The sequence below is a fragment of the Marmota flaviventris genome, chromosome 5 (genome assembly GCF_047511675.1).
Source record: "Marmota flaviventris isolate mMarFla1 chromosome 5, mMarFla1.hap1, whole genome shotgun sequence".
NCBI lineage: Eukaryota > Metazoa > Chordata > Mammalia > Rodentia > Sciuridae > Marmota > Marmota flaviventris.
Genome location: NC_092502.1, coordinates 89,042,451 through 89,063,757, shown reverse-complemented (window position 1 = coordinate 89,063,757; position 21,307 = coordinate 89,042,451). Strand labels below are relative to the sequence as shown.

At 35.5% G+C, this 21,307-nt stretch overlaps 1 protein-coding gene across 2 annotated transcripts in view; it reads right to left on the bottom strand.

Moving 5' to 3' along the window:
- Mctp1 (multiple C2 and transmembrane domain containing 1) overlaps positions 1-21,307 on the bottom strand; it is a 531,756-nt gene that overhangs the window by 94,968 nt on the left and 415,481 nt on the right. The gene's annotated exons all lie outside the window — the stretch shown is intronic.

Below are 21,307 nucleotides of genomic sequence, written 5' to 3'. Positions count from 1 at the left end.
GAATAGCCTGTTCTATCTGCCTTAATGACAAAGAATGAATCACTATTTAACATTAGGAACTTTTTTAAAAATCTCACTTGGATAACACAATGCAACCAGAATAATAGGCAGATGAAAATACCAAGTCTACACCTGAGAGCTCCAAAGATGTCACATTATGAAAAAGCACTGCTACCAACAAGTGTGAAAAAAAGTTGGCTTAATATTCAGTATAGAAATCAAACATCTATTGAAAAAAAAAAGAGTAATTCTATCAAGTTATTTTGCCAAAGGAAATTCTAAAATGCCTATTTATATTATTTTTAAAAGCCATCTATTTCTCTAAATATATAAACCATTTTTTGTTGTAAGATAAATGTTAAACTAAGAACCCAGGGTAGCAGATGGAGCCATTCTAAGAGCATTTACACTGGAAAACAGCACAACTTTGGATGTGACGTGTGACTCACACCACACCCCCACCAAACTCCTGGACAGATCATCTAAATTCACTGGGTCTGTGGCTCCTGCTGTCAAACTAAGGTTATGTTAAGTTAGGTGGGATTTAAGAGCTGACTCTAATGCTAACTAGCTGTACAACCTTTCAGCAACCTATATATTCTCTCTTTAATTTCTTTCTCTAAAATGGGGGCAATAGAAGTGTCACTTCACAGGTAGGAGAATTAAATCAATAAAATGCCTAAGGATTCAATATACTGCTTGGTACCCAATACGTGGGCAAAACCATTATTGTGTAAATATTATTGATATTCAGGAAATTTAATTATTCACTAAGGTCCTCAAATTCTAATAGTGAAAGCTGGAAAGTCATCTGCCTACTAAAATTTAGCTGAATGGTAGCTTTACTAGGAATTTCAGCTGGTTGGGATGACAAGCACCTTGTATTTGATAGGTCCGGACATGGAGGGCGTAAGGAGACTCATGCCAGGCACAGCAGCATGGGCTACCTGCAGCCTCATAATACCTCTCAGTCTAGTCTACAGGCTGCCCAAATGGCAGAGAGAAGTAAACTGTGTGGAGTGATAGAGATCCCATCCTGATAGCTGCAAGACCCAGGCTCTAGACCTTAGAAAGTCACGTTGTCTCTGTGTTTTCACGTCTAGACAGAGGTCTATAAACCTGATCACCTCAATACTTCAATATTTGAAATGACTTTATGACATGACTGTACCATCTCATTTTTTAACACTAAATGTTGAAAATAGTACATTGTATTCAATTTTTTCATATTTATAACCCAGATGAACACCAAAAAGCATAATTAATGATTTAGTAACCCAAGAAATAAATTTTGAACAGAATTACATGGTAACTATAGATTTAAATTCCTCAATAAGAAAATTTCCAAATATTGCAAAACATGAAACATGACCCATATCTTTTCTTTCATCATAAAAGCAGAAAGATTTCTATAAAGATAAAATATTTGCATTTAATTTTTGAAATTTGTAAAATATATACAAAGATGATAAAAATTATGATTTATGGATATGATTATTAAAATTCATGTTTATAAAAATAATTCAGGAAATGAACTAAGATAAATTTAATAGACATTAATATATGTAAAGGGGAGAATTATTTTTTACTAGAATCCATATTAATTCTTTATACATTTTGTGTAACGTTTAGACACCCATGAGAATGTAAAATCCTTAAGGTTAGAGACTTCTTTTTTGTTCACTGTTTTATATCCAGAGCTTAGAATACTACTTAAATACTCAGTAAGTAAATTTTTATTCAATTAATGAGGAATTGGACACTGGATTCCTAAATTACTCAACAGAAATATATTTAACTATTAGTAAAATTACTATAAAGCCACTACATAAAACCAATGGACTTCAGAAAAATGCATTCAGAACTACAACCTTGGATACAACTAGCAAATTTCTCTCCCCAATAAATAAGTCTACCTTAGTATTTCTGGACAATATTCTCTTTACATCCTGGCTATGCAGGCATGAACTGTTTTGCATGTTATGGTCTGAGCACAGTCTTTCCTCTAGGCCCTTCTTATGTTTGCCTTTTTTGAGAGTACTCCCTCTACTCAGTATGTTCTAACCTCATGGCAGGTCTTAAGGTTATTCTACTACTAAATATGACAAACTGTAATCATTTTTAACCTGTTGAGCATATATATTCTCCCTTGTAATGTCTACTCCTAGTGTATTCCAGAATAAACTTTTTGTAATGTCTATGTATTGGTGTTAGTTATAGGCCTTTTTACATAGAAAAAAACCTTTCTAGATAATAATTCTGCAAGTAATCAAAACATCTTCCATGCTTTTTTCTTCTCTAGGTTTGATATCACCGATTGCTTCAAGCACAGTAACAAAGTATGATTTCTGGGAACTTCCCTATTTTAGACTTCTACCTTTTATCAGATACAAATCAATATATCAATAGCTTTCTTAAAATGGAATACTCAGAACTGGCATGAAACTTCTCATGAATACCTGTAGTGTATATGCATCCTGTAGACATGGGCACCAGAACATGGGTTAGGGAAAGACACAGAAAAGAGAAACAAAGGAAGAAATTACATTAGGTTTAGGGATCCTGGCAGTGGAAAAACAGTCTCCTTTCCTAGTATGTGTTCTTTAAGAATCTATTATTTGAGTAATTGAGAAAGGAACTCCTATTCTTGAAACATCTTTATCTTTTAAAACCCCAAGAAATCTTTGAATAGATTCTAAATACATAAGCATTTATTTATTTTTCTTTTTCAACACCCAATTGAAGTTTACAAAAGGTTAAAATATATTCATTGAATACTTACCATGTATGTGCTATGAAACACTGGGTGTTCAAAAGCAGGAAAAACATCATCTCAGGAGTCAGATTGTTAAGAATCACTAAGAAAAAGAAATCCTTCACTATATTGTTCTTATTAGCTGGTGAGAGTCCTCTGATAAAAAGTGCCCTCAGAGAAATAAAGCAACTTTTTTACTCATTCTCTTTACACCGAGGCCTCTTCCTAGGGACCCATTGTGCTAAACTTCTTCCCTACAGAAAAACTGTGATAATGAGCCAAGTGTAGTGGCACATGCCTGTAATCCCAGGGGCTTGGGAGGCTGAGGCAGGAGGATCCTGAGTTCAAAGCAAGTCTCAGCAACTTAGTGAGACCCTGTCTCTTAAAAAACAAACAAACAAACAAACAAAACCCACCAAAAACCATAAAAAAGGGCTTGGCGTGTGGCTCTGGTTAAGCATCCCTGGGTTCAATTCCCAGTACAAAAAACAAAAACAACAAAACTTAGATAATGAAAAGGCTAGGCCTTCAGTATCCCAGTAGGGCATCAGGAGAAAGAAGCTGCAGGTGGGAGAAAACCCAAGGATGGCCAGATCAGCTTCGGATCTGTCCTTGGTCCTGACTACACTTTTCCATAGGTTGAGATATATTCATGGGTTAAAATAGGATGAGAAAAGAAATTAAGAAATAAATCCTCAACACATTCACAGAATACAAATATAAACCATAAAATGTCTAGCATTTGTCCTTATCCAAACTTCTAGAATCCCTTTTACCTGTGTGGAATGTGGAAAGAGGACCCAAGGATTCTAGATTTTTTTTAGGTGACAAGGACTCTCACAAATTTATATAGTATTTAATTTCATTCAATTCCATCACTATCATATCCTTCCATTATTTCCCCTTCCATGTCACACAGTCTCCTCAACTGTCTCTTTCACTGTCTCCCACTTCACCCCTGACACCCATGTTTTATAAGGAAACTGGGACCATCTACATTTCACTTTTAAAGAACCCATGCCTCCATTCCAAACCAACAATGTAGGCATATATTAGTTATCCCAGATCTCTATAAACTGAAACTATTCTAAGTATTTGATGGTTTTCTTTTTAAAAAAATTACTAAATGGTGGTTGTGATTTATATTTAGAATTCTATAGCAGAAACTCTTCATGAGACATATTAGCCAAATAGTGATAGTACACACAACCTCCATCATTAGGAAAGAATACTGAGAGTTCTACCCATTATCCTGACTGTCCAATGTCCTCTTTCAACTAACTTTGGAATGTCAACCAAGATAATGGAATCCCTCAACAGACTGCTGCTGTTTCGTCCATTGAAGAGTGCATCAGTGTTCACGGTAGGCTTAGAGGCATGCACGTTCCCTAGTTCCTAGCCATGAACTTGAGCAAGTTACTAGATTTCATTTAGCTTTATCATCTGAAGAGGGGAAATTATATGATTTACTTGGTGGCTGTGAGGTGGAATTTGCCTACTGTTGGCACCTACAAGGTGCTCAGAAAACAGAATTAGATTGACTCATATTATGTATAATTCTTTTTTGGACTTCTTGCAGTTTATCACATTTCCTACACTGCCTTAGAACATATAGTTAATGATTGTTTTAAGATAAGAGAGATCTTAAAGAAGTGATGCCAACTAGAAAAGGAAGAGATAATGAAATAAGTGCCATTTTCAGTGTTTAGATTGTGATGATCATGTACAGTGAAGACCCTAGTTTGTTCATGCTGCTCTTTATCCAGGTATTTTGTGATTGATCAAGAGTATCAAATATGATGAAAGCAGAAGCCTAAAAAAAACACATGACACAGCCACCCCATCATCTTAGCTGAAAGCTAGCACCCAGGAGCACAGCTGCCTACTGAGGACAAGTTGACTGAAGATGCATGCATAAGCCCAGCTGAAACTGGTCCAGAGTGCTGGTCCACAACATCATCACTAAATGAAGTTTCTTTAAACTACAAATTCTGGAGCCATTTGTTAAAGAACAAAAGCTAACTGATATATTACTCTCTCTGCAAGGAGATACTATGGTATGGTGGAATATGGTTTGCATCACAAGCCTGAAGAAGTGGTTTTAGCCTGATATTTGATCATCACAGGACCCTGGGAAAGATGACTACTCTCTTTGATTTTAGTTTTGTATCTGTAAACCTGGTAACCTTGGCCTATCTCAGAAGATGACTTCGGGTAGTAAATGAGTGACATATGTGGAAATGCTGTATCACAAAGTACTATATAAATGCAATTTAATGCTTTTTCATATTTAAAGTTATTTCCAAGAAAATTACACAGACTTTATAAACTAATTCTCTAATTCAATATGATAATTTTTCTGAGAAGATGGCTGAAGTTGTGTTAAACACAGGGTATAATTAAAATACAGAAAAAAGAAAAATTCAGATCTTTACAGTAGCTCACTATTATTAGCAAATGGCATTTGTATACATCGCAGATTTTGTCAACTCTGGAGTTAAAACAATTAAGTTTTAAAATGTTAAGCATTTTTTTAAAAAAATCTCATGCCCCTAAATATAAAATAAAATCTTGCTCTGAACTGACAGTTTTACAAATGTCAATTCCTGACCATAATCCTTTTTCATTTTTAAGTTCAAATACCTTTTATTTAATTCACTATTACCTTGCTCATAATATTAGCATCATTATCACAAAACATAATCCTTAAGTCTATTTGGTTTAGGCTTTAAAAGCATTCTAAATTTTAATCCTAAAAATTCATAATGGTGGTTTTGAACATTTTAAACTTACTAAAAAATAAATAATATAATTTGTCCTTAAAAGTATCATAGGATGAACTTAAGAGGAAAGACCTGAGAGGCAGACTGTGAAGACTAAGAATCAGAAGACTTCATTTTACAAGTGAGGAAACAGGCTCAGGAATTTTGAGGCTTGTCTAAGGACACTATTAGTTGCAGAACTAGGTCTTCTGATTCCTAATCCAGGGTGTTTTTCCCACAAAGGCCCACTGACTCTAAGGTGGAGAATTTTATAGTGAATATTGATTTAGGTACTGATTCAGTTTGTCGATTTTCTTATGTCTTCTTCTTTGCTGTGGGATGGCTACTTTCACATCAGTGCTAAGAAAGGGAATGATACTTCGTAGGTGTCTGCAAAGAACACCTTTTGGTATAGCAAAGAGGTCAAAAACTAATAGTGGAAACGAGGCTTGTGGAGCCCATTTCATTCTTTCTTTTTCTCACTCTCTCACATGGTTCTGAATAATCAAAAGTTGGCTATTCACAAGGTTTCTATTAAATGGGGTTTTCTTCTGTCCAAAATGTTTAGAAGAGGTTAGCAAGGTGGCTGTAAAGGCAAGGGTTGGAAACAGAATGAGCCAATTACATTTTATAGACAAAAAAGCCTGGCTTTTTCACACGAAGATTAAACAAACAAAAAATCTGTTCTACTGAGAAGCTAAGTGAAGATGGGATAAGGCTTTTCATTTGTATTAAAAAAAAAACAAATTACATAAAGTCGAGTGAATGACTCCAAATATCAAGATTTTATAGCCACACAATTTCTTAGGAGGTGCAGGACATACATGATTTGTATTTCTTTGAGCTTGGAGGCTTACGAGTCCCAGACAGGACCCAGCCATTCACATCATCTCATCAATTGATGCTCCCATTGAAGTGCAATGGGAGATGCCTGCATTCAATGATCATTCAGTGCCACACATGACAGTATCCCTGGGGGAGACCACTTCAAAAAATCATTTAAGTTAGAATATTGAATATCCTATTCTTTTGCAAACTACAGTATATTTTAAAAAGAAATCTCGTCCAAAATGATTAACACTTCCTACTGTTCAGGAAAAAAGCCTGCCCTTTCAGACTAACAGCTGTGGATCATTAGCTCGCCAGTGATGAGATGTGTTTGATGAGTATTTTTCTTTCTAATTAAGAGATGAGATTCTCTATTTGACTGTCTCTTCAGAAAGAAGTGAAAAAATTTTCTGCCTACATGGAAAGGCCATTTCTTACAAAACAATTAATTATTTCATGGTCCTTTTAGAAAATCCTTTTCCTCTCTAATTTCAATTCATTTTTTCCTTGAACTTAACACACATTTACACTCAGGCCTTCACAGTATTAACCCATTTTTCACCCTACCTTCACCCCCTAATGTTTTTCTATTTGTCTCTTCACTCAATAATATCTATTTCAAGTAAAACAGAAGGAGGAAATGTGCCCAAAGAGCGTATGCTTATAAGAATTAATCCAAAAGGACTTTTTTGGTCTAACAGAGAACATGTGATCTCAGAAAATTCCCTGATGTGAGAGAGGCCTCTAATTATGTAGATGATAAATACATAGGATATGCTTTTTGAAGCAATGATTTAAGAAAAAAAATTCAAGGTGCTTAGCAATATATAAAAACTGGTTGTGGGGATGAATACTTACAAAAAAAAAATTTCACCTCTGCCAATAAGGCTGGCCTTAAACAAGAAGGTAATTGAATGTAAATGGGACCCAAAATATTTCACTTTTCTTTTTGAAAAAGGCTTCATAAGAATTGGGAAGGAGGTAAAATTCCTGGATTAAAAATTTGATTGAAGAGTGTAGTATGAAGCTAAATGAAAGCACTGTTTGTGAATTAATCCCATCAGTTGCCTCCTTACATCCTTTTTAGCACTAAAGAAGAAAAGAGGAAAAGAAGTTAGGAAGGTCAACTTTCAAATACTTAGGAGCAGACTGCCACTTCCCTCCCCCAGGGTACTCTTGGAAATATGTAGAGTATTTTTAGTTGTCACAAGGACTAGAGTGAGAGAAGGGAGATACTGTACTTTATTCAGTGGGTGGCACCAAGGGTATGGATCACTCTGACAAATGCAGGACATTCTCACCCAATGCGAATTTTCCTGCTCAGAATGCTAGCAGAAGTCCTTTTCGAGAAACAATATCAGTTTGCTATGTAGACAACAGAATATTCTACAATTTAGAAGAAACTATACATTCATACATACACAAGTGCACACAGAAGAAGGCTGGGCATATTTCCATGGAGACAGCATGACTTATGACTTAGGGGTTGAGAGTAAGTTAGCAGTAGGGAAAAAATGCCGCACTCATACATAAGCATTTGTACTAGATTTTTCTCTCTAGCTATTAATGCTTAATATTAAAAGTATGGTTAAAGAAGAAGTGGAGGTGAATTCCTTGTGCTTATTTCATCTCCCTTGAATTAAGTCAGGCTCCACCACATTATCAGAACTTTCAAGCCTAGTCTTTGGGGGAAGGGGGGCAGTTTTGCCTTATATTAAACAGTAGGTGGTATCACCTCTTTTAAGATCTTTATTTATGGTTGGTTCTTTAAAGCATTTTGTACCACTTCCTCTCATCATAGGAGAAAAGATAGGCAAGGTGAGCCAGACTAGTTCCTAGGATAAGGACAGACTTTCCAAGGTAGTTTTAAAGTATGAATTGTGGCTTTTTGGAAGAAAAGGCTTTACTTTGTTTGGACAATTCTCTATCTAACATGAACAGAAGCAGGAAACTGACCTTAGGCCCACTGATTCTCTCTGTGTTGAGATGCTGTTTCCTCTGATCATGCCACAGTGACACGGTGCAGGGAGGGGCTTTGTATGCTCAAAAGAGCCCCATATAGAGCAATCGCTCTCTCTCTCTCCTATTAACTAGAATGAGAACAGCTTTCTTTCTGATTAGTTTCAACCAGTTATCAAATAAACAAGACATTTTTTTTTGTTTGTTTTGGAACACTAATTTTCTATGTGTTATGATTTAGATCTGGAATGTCTTCCCCAAACTGACGTGGTGAAGGTTTTTCAATGTCCAGAGGTGGGACTTTTGGGAAGTGATTGATCATGAGGGCTTTAATCTCATCAGTGGATTAATGTGTTTAATGGATTAATAACTTGCATGGACTATTGGGAGGTGGGACCTGGTTGGAGGAAGTAGGTCGCTGGGTATTCCCTAGAAGGTCATTTCTTGTGTTTGGCCCCTCCCCTCCCCCTCTGTCTCCAACTGTGATTGAACTAAGGAGCTTTCCCCTGCCATGCCTTTCTGCCATGATGTCCTGTCTCACCTCAGGCCTAAAGCAATGGAGTCAGATGACCACGGACTGAAATCTCTGAAAGTATGACCCCAAATAAATCTTTCTTCTTCTCAGTTGTTTATACCAGGTATTTTGGTTAGTGATGAAAAAACTGACTAATGAAATATGTTTACAGCAAAAACTCAGAGTGCACTATCTAAAAAATGCTTCCTGGTATTGAATAGGCAAACCATGTTAGGAAGGTTGTGCATCTCTGTTCTGGTGATGGAATGAGGTATGTAGTTAGGAGTAGTTAAAAAAAGAAAAGAAAAAATGGTTAATTTACTAGCAAACATTGAATTGAATACATGTCTATACTTTGGTTCATTTATTTACTGATGGTGTTGAAAAAACATTGTTCAGATTTACTTCAACCACATACATCAGAAGGTTCCCATTCTTTATTTTGTGAAATTGACCAGTGTATTTTTAAAGTTGCTATCTGAAATTTAAAGTTGACAATCTTAGAACATCCATGTTTTTTTGAAAAGCATAGCTTGACTCCAGCTATTAAAGAAGCAAATGTGAAAACTAGATAGTACTCGTTTGAAGATATGCTACATATGACCCATGGAAACAGCTACTGAGGGATCTCTACAACAAAATGGACCAAAATACCCTCAGAGATGATGCTATTAACTAATCATAGGAAAATGCACACCACTTTTCTTGATGGAGATATTGATAGAACCTGCCAGTCAGAATGTTTAGGAAATTATTTATTTATTTAGATGTTTCTTTTTTTCTTTTCTTTTCAGCAAACTGTACTAATATTTTGTATCATTTTTATCAAATTCAGAGATGAAAATCTCTAGCTTTGCTTTGAGAATATTGATGACTCCAAAATGTAAAGCCCAGAGTATGTCCAATCTGAATATCACATCAACCACACGCAAAGATAAGAAATCCCTGCAATGTTGTGAGCTTAATGTTAATAAAAGTTTGGATGTAGAATTAAAGTGACAAATGTTTGTAGATGCCTAGAGAATGTTGATTCCTGGAGGTACTTTCCCTTAGAAATTAGTTCTTTACCTAGTAGCTTATAATAACAATCACAATATTGAATACAGTTGATGTTTTAATTTTAATAGCTTTATCATTTGCAGAAGTTCGGATTACCCATAATGGAGCTGTATAAAAAGTTATTCTTTCAGACTCCAGATCAACACATATGTATTATTTCAAATGACCAAAGATGGACAATAAAGAGCAATTGGTATTATTTGTCCCAGAAGGAGGTTGCTGGTATGCAGTAGCAATCACTCCAAAAATGAAAATAAATTGAGAACCAACATTAAAACACTTTTTTCCCTAACTAACAAATAAAGCATTGAATGTTCTTTATCTCTGCTAGTAAATAGTCGTGGGTTCTTCCAGAAAGAGTTGGATCATGGAGAATGGGTATATTGGAGAAAGACCAGTTCTTTGAGCTAAATAGCCTTAACTCATTCTTATGTGTTCTTTTTGTATTTCTTGAGTAATTGTTAGAGTAATCGTTAGTCATCCCTTTATGCCTCCAGTGACAATGAAAAAGGCATTACCTTTTCCAGGATATTCAAGTCATTAAATAAGGTTTGGATATCCCTTTTTGTCTTTCCAGTTCTTAGATTATTAGTAAACTAAATTATTGTGTTAAACATGATCTTTTATTTAGGAATATTTTTCATATAAACTTACCATTATTACATACTTTCTGGGACTTGAGAAGTTCTGTAGAGATTTAGGAAAACTTATTACACACAGTTACTTTTATAAATTTTTAAAGAAATGAATCTTTTCCTGAAATGAATCTGAACCTATTTTTGAAATAGGTTCTTGGTCATTTCCCCTTCTTATGTATGTAAATGCTGTTGTCTAGACACACAATTTTTATACCAATGTTTGCTGATGTACAAAATGTGAAATTTTCCCCTAAGCTTGAATTTTGGCTTTAAAGCTATCTCCATCATGAACAGGTACAATATTTAAGGCAACAGCTGGCATTTCAGTTGCTCATGGGGGGAAACTCCCTCTGTTCTATATACTGTGCCAGAAAATAGTATACCCAGCCATCTAACAAGCCAAACACATGTTAGTGAAGTCTGTGATACAAGTTACTTTAAAAATTAGACCTGCAGTCTTTATACTCCCAGTTCTAACTCGCTGAACAGGAATGCCTTTAAGAAAGCAGATGATGAATTATAGTCATTCTTTTTGTACAGTAGCTGATGCACAGAGGGTTGCACTCTGCCAAGTTTGGGGATGTTTGGTACCATTCTGACTCACTTCCACTCAAATTATTTCATTCATACTTACCCAACTTAACATGAATCTCTCTCCTGGGCTACCAATTTCTGATCTGTCTTTTTAATCCTCCATACTATATTGCAGTTCCTTACTGTTGATTATTCTTTGCTCAGATTTAACATCTTCATTTCAATCTTAAAATCACAGAGCCCAAGTCAGAAAGTGTGTTTTAAAATTTTCACCCTCATAAATAGATTTAAGACCTAATAATATCATATATTTCAGCTATCTTACCAGCTTCTGAAACTTCATCTCCCATTCTGTCTTATAATTTTCTAATTTTCTCCTTCACTGGTCTCATTCCCCCAGTCCCTCTGTTCTGGAAAAACTTCAAGAGTTATGTTTAGCAGCTCTAGCTATGTCTGAACATTTCTCTTTGCAATTCAAATAATCATCTTAGGCTGATTTTAACAGCCTTCTTTACTCCATTCCATCTTTTACCCTTGCTGCGTAATGTTTACTGATGAATGTCTTTCTCCCATTTCTTAGCAGATCTAAGTGGTCTCATTAGTGCACGGGAAGCCTAAAGGTTTGAACACTAAGTATACATTTCTTTTGGCTATTTTCCACACCTCTAAATATCCTCTTAAATGCAACAGGGCTTGTGTTTCAATGGTAACAGAAGTTATCAGAGAACACTAGTTTAGACAGCAAGCAAGCCGAACTCCAACTGTTCAAACAGCCTGACTTTTGCAGTAAAAGGAAAGGCCCACGGCCAAGACCACTGAGATGAGCAGGTATTTTTAGTTCACTTGTAGGCCAGCTCTAATGTAATTCTGAAATGTTTTCTTCAAACCAAACCCAACTTTTTCAGGGCTGTCCAAATCTGTTTTCTTTTATAGCAAGTACAAATTCTTGGAGCAAGGGAAGCATGCGTATCATTTGCAACGCTGCTGCATGTCTATGGTGTTGATGCCCGATGGCTCAAATTAGTCCGCAAAACAGATGAGCGCATTGTAATTAGCTCTTGTCAAACTGTTAGAAATACAAAAACCATTTCCACTGTAATAAAAATTATGAAAAAGAAAAATCTCTCATATCATTTTCAGCCAAAATAGTTCCTGAAATGTCTTGTAGTTTAGGATTCCAGAGTTCTAAAAGAAGGCCATTTCATTTTCAGAAAAGCTTTCAGTTCATTGACATGGGGATGCTGAGATGCATTATCTCTCAGACATTTTTGTTGTTGTATTTGATTGCCTGTAAAATCTCATTTCTAAAAATGACCTGTCAGGAATGGACATATTTTGTTGAGCCACAAGGTGCTGATGTATGATTCTCAATAAACATTTATGCTTCTTTGAGTATTTTTTAAGTAAAAATTTTCTGCATTTTTTTCTATTAGTGTGTTCCTATGCTCAGTTTTCCTGAACAACTAAATATTGAATTCTATTTAAACAAAAGAGGATATTTAAGCTGGTATTAATCATAGGTTCAGATGGGACACCTTTGATGTCAAACTCTCACATGATGACCATCAGTTTCTTGTTGACAATTTACTTGGATATTCATTATCAGGACAGTGACTCAAAAGATGACTTTGTTCAATCTTTTAAATTATTCACAAGGAGAGTTTTATATCTCTCTGGAATTTAATGACTCTCAAGGAAACATATGGGCTACTAATAGTGTCTAAAGAAGCAAATGTAAGTACTAGTTGAAAGGTGATGTCATTTGAGATTAAATTATATAAACCCAAAGTTATCCCTTTCTGTATGTCTTTGGAACCTTCCCAAAGATATCTTTAGGGTTAGCCGTGATACTGAGCACAATGGTATAAATAAATCTATCTTTAAGAGTAATAAAATTACTGTATGCAAAAGTTAATACAAAATAGATTATAGAGCTGAAACCATAAAATCTCTAGAAGAAAACAAAAGAAAATATTTGTGGTTTTGGGTATGCAAAGAATTCATAGATATAACACTTAACACATTCTCTCTCCTACTCTTAACCTCTTGTTCTATTTCTCTCTGTCTCTCTATGTGTAAGTACTTGTATTAGATTCCTTAAAGTTAAAAACTTTAGTAATACAAAAAAAAGGCCATTAAAAATGGAAAAGACAAGCCTCCTGTTAAAAGAAAGTAATTGTAAATAGTATATATAATAAAGGACTTGTATTCAGAATATATAAAGAACACTCAAAACTTAATAATATAAAGATGAAAACCAAACTAAAAATAGGCAAAAGATTTAATAGACATTTTACTAAAGAAAACACATGAATAGTTAATAAACACATGGAGAGCTCAACATGATTAGTCACTAGGGAAATGTAAACTAAACCACAAGAAGATACCACTTCCTATTCACTGAAATGACTATCAAGATGAAAAGTACTATATGTTGGTGAAGATATGTAGAAATTAGAATGCTCATATACTACTGGTGGAAATGCAAAAGAGTGATGCCACTCTACAAAACATTTTGGTGTTTTCTTAAAATGGCAAATGTAAACTTACCTTGCAAACCACCAATTCCACTCCTAGAGAGCCAAAAGAAATGAAAATATATGCCTAGATAAAGATTTGCACATTCATGCAGCATTATTCATGACACCCTCAAAATGGAAACAAAAAAATGTTTATCAGCTGGTGAATGGATAATCCAAATGTGTTGTAGCCATACAATGGAATATTATTCCTCAATAGAAAAAAGACACTACTGATGCCTTCTAGGTCATGGGCTCAAAATCAATACCCTAAGTGAGAGAAGTCAGATGCAAAGGATATATTATATGAGTCCATTTATATAGAATATACATAAAAGGCAAGTCACTAGAAATAGAAAACAGATAAGGGAGCTGCGTGCAGTGTTGTGCACCTGTAATCCCAGCTCACTCTGGAAGCTGAGATAGGAGGATCATAAGATGGAGGCCAATCTGGAAAATTTGTTGAGCCTTATAATGAACAATAAAAAGGACTGGAAATATAGCTCAGTGGTAAAGTGCCCCTGCATTCAATACCCAGTACTGCAATGAAAAATAAATAGTAAAGAAAAGAAAGCAGATTAGCAATTGGCAGGGGCTGGAGGTGGGAACAGGCAAGAGGAATCCTTTTGAAATGCTGGTTACACAATTCTGTAACTGTACTAAAAACCAGTAAATTATACACTTTAAATAGGTTGACTTTTGTGGCTATAAATTCTACCTCAATATAACTGTTTAAAATAAAAAGTGATAAACTTCAAATATAAATTCTTGGGAGAAAGTAGGCTGAGGCAACGAATGGTAATGGATCTTGGGTGTGTCTTGCCAGCATTCTGAAAATATTTAAAATTCTGATTGACAACACTATCCATATGATAATTCTTCACACAGTTGCTCCTCGTTTGAGTTCAGAGAAGTCCCATAAAGAAATTGCTAAGGCAAATACCTACGTCAGTTATTGCTAATTATAATTGCAAAAGCCAAGTCCTAGAGGCCGGTGATGGAATGTGACAATAAGAAGCTACTACCCTAAAGTGAGATTATGGCATTAACTCTAAGTTCCCATAAAAATATGATCAATTTGGAGAAAAACATAGAATTTTGTCACCCTCTGAATTAAAAATGGCTGAGAATTTGAAAAAAAAAAAAACAGTGCTAAGGAAACTCTAAATTTGAGATGTTGAAAGAAATAGAAAAAGAAAGGAGGCTGAGACAGGAAGACCACAAGTTCAAGGCCAGCCTGGGGAACTCTCTCAAAATTAAATAAAAGAGTCTGTGCGATATAGTTCAATGGCACAGCACTTGCCTAGCAAGCCCCAGGCCCTGGGTTCAATGCCTAGTACTGCAAACAAACAATCAAACAAAAACAAACCAAAAAAGGCATGAGGGTATGCGGGGGGGGGGGGGGGTGTGATAAATAACTTAACTAACATGCTGAATGAAAATTGGTCAAATAAAACTAAACAAAAACAAGAGAATGAGGATAGACTATAGAAGGTCCTTGTGCCTGTCCAGAAGAAAGTACCTCGGGATGAAGAAGATGATGTTTTCTTACTTGGTGGTCAGGCCAGGGAGCTCTTTTAATTTGGGCCTAGAGTTGGGTTTCATTTGCATTCCTCAGCGATCTCTATTACCAAGTCACCTTTAGTCCACATGGCAGGAAATAAATCTCACCCCTACATTCATCCACAAAAATAGCAGGAAAACATGTTAGGGGCTATTTGTTTTATTTTTTTGGTCAGCAACAGTCAGCAACTCCCTTTGGTTGGTTGAGTTTGTTTTTCTCAGTATATTACATCAAGAAAATAGAAATGAAAACTGCTGAACACAGCAGGACGAGTGAAATAAATCTGAAAACCACTTCCAACTGTTTTTATGTGAGCACTTCTAAAGCTCTAAGATAATCCTGTATCTTCCTATAACTGCTACAAAACATTTCTTAATTTTTTTTCCACGATAAAGCTTAATACACGTGTTTGTAAGTTAACTAAATTATATCAAGCATAGAAAAGCAGGTGAGGCCTGGCAGATTTCCCATTGTTTTTACAGCCAGTTTCTCTATCTACCAATTGCTGCAATCTAAACTGGCTCCAGGTTCTGCTGTCAGCTCCCAGGGAGCTATTCTATCTCCTGTGGAGACAGGTGTGGCTTTGTCCTCCAAGTGCAGGACCCTGGGCAGAGTCCAGCTCCCCTTTCAGCAGCTCCCTGTTGTGGCAACACTGCACTTCTTTCATTTACATCTTTGCCTCTCAGACAAATTTGACCGCCCTTCTGCCCAGAAGTGTTCATCCTGAGTCTCACTCTAATAAAGACATCACCTCAGAAGCAACTCTGGGTTCAGTGTTTACTAGTGCAATGAAAGGGTAGCTTTAGCTCAATCTTGGGAGGCATGGAGAAGTGTGTGGATTTTAAACATCAGAGAGGGACACTGGCTCAAAACTCTCATTGGGAATTAGCAGAAAAGTAAATGGATTATGTTTAGATTATGCAAAATAAAGGGTAATTGGTGAACAGATGGGAGGAAGACCTAAAAAGAGATATCACAAAAAAATAAAATAAACAGGGCTGGATAATACCTAAGTAGGAATTGAATATGAAGCTGAGTTTAAATAATTTTAATTAAATAAAATTATTACCATAGATAAATAATTATAACTAAGCATTTTTGTGCCCGGAAACAACTTAAGATCTCTCTCATACACAAGAAAACTTGTTCTTGTTCTTTTTTTTTTTTTTTTGGTACAGAAACTTGTTCAATAATGATAGCTCCCAAATCAGTTAAAACATTTTCAATATGCAGGGTAAAATAAGTGTGTATAAATATGTGTATCAAGTGTTTATATGGGTATAACATATTAATATGTATGGATATGAATGTATATAAATATATATTTTATCTATATCTATCTATACTTTTATTTATTCATTCTATATGTAATATATATCTACAAATATTAGGTAATTATTCATGGGCCCCTCTCTTTCAATTGTGGAATGGAAATATCAATTCAGTTATATTGTGAAAGTTCATTAAACACTGTTAATTATATAGTTTATCTCCCTTCTAAGGAAATAATTTTACATGGGATTAATATAGCACTGTTAATATATTTAAAGAATTTTATTATTTTGAAACCTAAGTAGGAATTAAATATGAAGCTGAGTTTAAATAATCTTAATTAAATAAAATTATTACCATAGAGAAATAATTATAACTAAGCATTTCTGTGCCCGGAGGGACAACTTAACTTGATTCCCCTTTATCATTTTTAATTATATTTCTATATTTTCATTCCCATATTACAGATAGGAAAATTGAGATTAAGGTGAAGCACGCATTTTCTAACATGTTACAATAGCAAATGTTTCAATCTCTACTTCACAGTCTAATTCCAAAAATAAGGTGGTAAAATGTGATAGGATTTTAAGCCATTTTGTGTAACCTTGCTTCATGATAGTATAAAAAAGACCCTATATATGTGTGTGTGTGTGTGTGTGTGTGTGTATATATATATATATATTTAAAGATTATTAAATTTGCCCTTTTTAGAACTATTGGCCCATCCACAGTCAGTCCATCTATGGTTGACATCTTTTGTTTTTTTTTCTCACACCCTGATTTTCCTTGGGGAAATCCTCCCTGCCTCTCAGTTGGTGGTTTCTGATTCCTCCTCTGGCTCCTGCTAAAGAGATCCTGGCCCCAGTCCTGGGAAGTGAGACCATAAACTGTTCCAGACTGGAGAACAGACTCAAGGGTGGGGTAATCAGAACAAATGAAACACAACCACACATCTTTGGAATTACTATATTTTTAAAAAAAAAGAATATTTTCCTGACCAAAAGCTAAAAGAATGTAAACTGGGGGTGCTGATTGCCATGTAGAAGAAATTCTGTATAAAATCAGTACTAAGATAGAGAAAAACCAAACCAAGAAGTGGCAAGAAACTGCCTCTGGAATCATCTGAAATATAACTTGATCTTCCAGCATACATACACACAAAAGAAAGTTTTAAAAAATTAAATATTTTGTGACTGGGGTTGTAGTGCAGTGGTAGAGCACTTGCCTAGCATGTGTAAGGCTCTGGGTTCAATTATCAGCACCACATATAAATAAGTAAAAAAAGGTCCATTAATAACTAAAAAATATATTTAAAAAAAATAAATATTTTGATGCAATTCTTATAGGTTTTGAAAAATATAAAATTCATTTGTCATTCTTGGCCACAACCAGACTTACTTAGAATCTCTGGTGATAGGGCCTTGGAATCTACATTTTGAGTTATTTCTGCGGTATTTCTGGAGATCAGCTGACTTAGACCTTCTTGAGCATCCACCAAAATTCCCATTCTTTCTCCAATACTACCAGCAAATCAGATATAGTTCACAGACTGCTCCAGAGGCTTCCCAGAGAATGAAATAAAATAGACTGAGGGCCACAGTTATTCTCTTCTAGTAGTTATAACAACTTCTTATTTACTAGTCAGGGCAGAGAAGTGATTGCGATTATTTGAGGGAAATTTTAATGAAAGGAGGCCTTCTTTCTTCTCAATAGCCTCCTGGTAAAGTGAAACAGCTTCTGATCATATGGGGCTTACTTTTCTGATAACATGTTTGACTAGGACTGATCAGAAAAGTAAGGTGGGCAGATAAAATTTATTAGGAAAAGAACACCCAAGGTCCTCCCAAATTCAATTTTTCTCCTTATCTTGGAAAATTCAGGTAATCTGCAGGGAGGGAATTGAGGTGGTCTGTTAGAACTTGGGACAAGGGGTTATTATGGGAACATAGGTTCCTCAAGTTTAGCCAACAGAGTGCATGAGGGTGTGGATTTCTGGGTATGGATTGACGGGGTGGGTTTCTTTCACCAGTTTTATAAAGCAAGAAAAACTAATTCAAATTTACCCTCTTGTGTTTCTGACTGGATTCTAGGAGCACTCTTCATAGTTGTTTTAAAAGGTTGAGGAAAACAGAAATCTTCAGTAAAGATTTTTCTGCCTTTAGATCAACTTTACGGTAAGTTCCAGTCCTTACAGATGTGTTCCCTCAATGTCAATGCTGGCAATCAGCCCCCCATGCTTACATTACATTCTTTTAGCTTTTGGTCAGGAAAAAGATTCTTTTTTTTTTTTTTTTAATATAGTAATTCCAAAGATGTGTAGTTGAGTCTCATTTGTTCGGATTAGCTCACCCTTGTCCAGAGTGGCCACACCATACAAAAAAAAAAAAAAAAAAAAAAAAGGTGATTATTTATTTTCTAAAATTATCAATCTTTTCATATGTTTAGATATTCTGAACTAGTTTCCCCAATGAAAAGTCTACCTTCTTAGGCCTAAATTTTATCTAAGGAGCAGGTGACTCTGGACATAATATTTTACCACTGACTGCTGTACCTTGTGGGGACAGCAGACAGAAATAATATGCTTTCAGAGGATTCCCTCTAGGATTTTAAAAAATGGGCAGGAGTTCATTATACACAAGTTGCATGAGGTCTTCTGGGAGTCTGATGATTAACGATCCTATAGAACCCATCCTTTTGTGTCATTTTGAGTTGGATTTTGTGGAAAAGTTGTCTTGATGGACAGGAATTCCCACTGAGATAGAAAAGGATGTGTTCTAGACCTCCTTCACACCATCCCACACTTTTTTCTTTTTAACTTATACCTTAAAGACTTCTTGTCACTTTTGACTGAGCTGGATGCGAAGCAAAAAGAGAACACAGAAAAAAGAATTTCCTAATGTGTTAACATTGTGGTTTTATTGTCACACAAATAGGTGTGAGCTTAAAAAACAAATATCCTAGGACACAGTGGGGGTATTGAAAAGATAGCTTAAAATGAATCATCTCCAAACCCAAATAATTACTTTTGACAGATGCTCTGAAACACTCCACTTACTTATAGCCTACCACTCCAAACAGGTTACTGACGCCCAAGCATAACAGGTTCTGGTGAAGGACTCCCAGGAGCCATGAGGTCAGCTGCTCAGTGGGTGCTCTAATGGGACCTTCATTAAGCCTAGTGGGAGTTTCATAATACCCTCTTTAACATTTTTTTTTTTTTTTTTGCAGGCTAAAATAATCACAGTCATGCTCTTTGGCATAGAATTTTGAGGTTTGTGAGAAAAACCTTGGTCCCATTCTCAGCCCGTGTCCATGTGGAGGCGAGGTGGCATTTTACAGGCTTGTGTTTTGGTTAGGCTTCTCCACTTTTAAAAGAGTTGTCAGCTACATTCCCATCTCAGCTGAGGCTTAAAGCATGGTCTGTCCCTAATTGGCAACAGAATATTTGCACTCCAAGTACTTGTCAAAAGAGGATAACACTGACTGCTTGCTGCCCAGTGCCTATCAAAAATCAGTCGAGAGAAATTGTATTTATGGAAGGTTGCCTGAAGGACATACATTCCTTTTTAGATCTTTGAAATTTTATTTCTGGATTTAGCCAAACCTTTTGAGAGAGTAACATACTTAAACCCTATAGCCATACCTCAAAATGATAGTTATTTATGATTATGCACCTGGCACTAAGATAGGTGCTTTTCATACATTAGCCATTATCTTTAAAATGACCATGTGAGGTGAGGGCTACCGTCTGTTTTCCAGATCAGGAAACACTCCCAGAACCATCAAGTTGCTTGCCCAAGGCCACCAACAAGCACATGGCATTATACATAATTCAAATGAAAGTCTGTCTGGCTCCAGATTTCAAGCCTTGTGTACAGAACTTGAGTTGCTTTTTACCAAACTGCATTTTGGTGTTGCAGCAGCAACCTCTACTGAGAAAAATCAGAAGGAAGACTTCTATGAAACACAGCATGGAATTTAATTCTAGAGATTCTGTTCAGATCATACAGTGTTGATTCACAGAGGCTTTAGACTAAGAGTGCTTGAGGTCATAGTACTAGAAATAGTTGGACTCATACTGGACAAAGAATGTAATATAAAACATGAAGAAGATTATGAATCATCACCAATAAGTTTCCTTTTCATTTACTTCTTGGGAAGCCTGCATCCCAAAATTGGACCTTCTTCTGCTGTCTAGGATGTAAGCTGTGCATTTTATGTGGCACTTTCACAGCTGGAATTACTTATCCTCCCACTCTCTAACCATCAGGGTGCTCCTCTCTATATATAGATACATGGATAGATGGATAGCTAGAAAGATAGTAGATAGATGATAGAAAAATAATCAGGGCCTTGCAAATACCATGCAGTTTCTCTATCACTGAGCTATATCCCCAGTCCTTTTTTTCATTTTTGTTTTGAGACATGTTCTCACTAAGTGTCACAGGCTGGCCCCAAACTTGTGATCCTCCTGCCTCAGACCCCTGAGTATCTGGGATTATAGGTGTGTACCACTCTATTTGGTTTTGGTTCCTTTACTTACATACTTAACTTGATAAACTGCATGTATTTTTGTAATCCATTTCCATTATTTTCCTATTTTTTCAGTACAAATAAAACCCAAATTAGAAGCCTACACTTAATAAGTATTTAATGTATTTGGGGGATCTATGCCTAACGGCACATTTTCTTTCAAATTTTTTTATAGATTATAGGTTAAAATTAGGTTATGTCAGTCCCATTTTATAGATGAGAAAAATGGGGTTCAAAGAGTTTAAGTAAAATGCCCAACATCATACAGCTGAGCCAGATTTCTGGCTGATTCTAGAACCTGAACTCTATTATGGATATGTCTCTTCAGTTTCATGTCATGATCAGTTAATGGGAACAGAATAACCTGATA